The sequence below is a fragment of the Ursus maritimus genome, unplaced genomic scaffold (assembly GCF_017311325.1).
Source record: "Ursus maritimus isolate PB19 unplaced genomic scaffold, ASM1731132v1 scaffold_33, whole genome shotgun sequence".
NCBI classification, from domain to species: Eukaryota; Metazoa; Chordata; class Mammalia; order Carnivora; family Ursidae; genus Ursus; species Ursus maritimus.
The window spans coordinates 30,164,997-30,165,998 of NW_024425897.1; positions in this window are offsets into that span (position 1 = coordinate 30,164,997).

Sequence of the window (1,002 nt, forward strand, 5' to 3'; positions counted from 1 at the left end):
GGCGGCGGGACGGTCGAGGCTCTTGTAACCTCGCTCCTTCCGGCCCAGACTTGGAGCAGTGTCCTGACCGGATCGCGCGTGTTGGGAAGGCGGGGCGTGGGAGACGCGAGCCCGGGGCTCCGTGAGGGAAGGAGTCTCGGCGGGTGCTGCGGCCCCAGACCCTCCCTCCGTGGGGGGCGGGAGGTTCTCCCCCGCGTGGCGGTGGGAGCGGCGGGAAGACCGCTTCCTTCACGTTCCTTTCCCGTCCGGCAGCCCTCGGGTCCTGCCTCCACCCGCGGGACGCACAGAACCGACCGTGGGGATGGCCACCAGGGTCCGGACGGCGGCCATCTGGGTGAGTAGCGGTTTTTCTCTCCTTTCCGAAAAGCTCTCCCTGAGCCCCGAGATGTCCACATTCCATCTTTGCAGGGTGGGAGTTGGTCGTGACTCCCGCTCCCCCCTCCACCTCCGAGACACTCCTTTAGAGGGTGTTAGACCGTCCAGAAATACTTGTTGTCGTCAGACTTTCAATTTACAACTTTCAGTCTCTTTTCTGCCAATTTCGTACCCTAAACTTTGAGCTCAGCAAAGGTTTACCATTTCTCACCGTCTGTTTCTAAGCTCTTTGGACCTCATTTGGGAAATTAGGGCCTCGTTTATTCCCTTATTCAACAGTTTTTACTGTCTTTGTTTGCTGGACCCTGCGGTAGGTGCTAAGAGTGCAAAGAAAAGTTGTTCCTATCCCTGTTTTGTGAGAGCAGAGACAAGAAACCCTATAGGGACAGTGACAACTTAATAGGTACTCAGAATAGGCTGCAGAAGTGATGAGGTTGTGGAATACAGGTGAGGTTCGGTGGGGTGGAGTCCGGGGCGAGGATCACGAAGGAATTTTTGAGGCGTTTTTGGTGCAAAATGGTGGTTTATTAAAGCAGGGGATCAGGACTCGTGGGCAGAAAGAGCTGCTGCCCCAGGTTGTGAGGGGTGGCTGATTATATACCATGGGATTGGGGGAGGTAAGGAAAA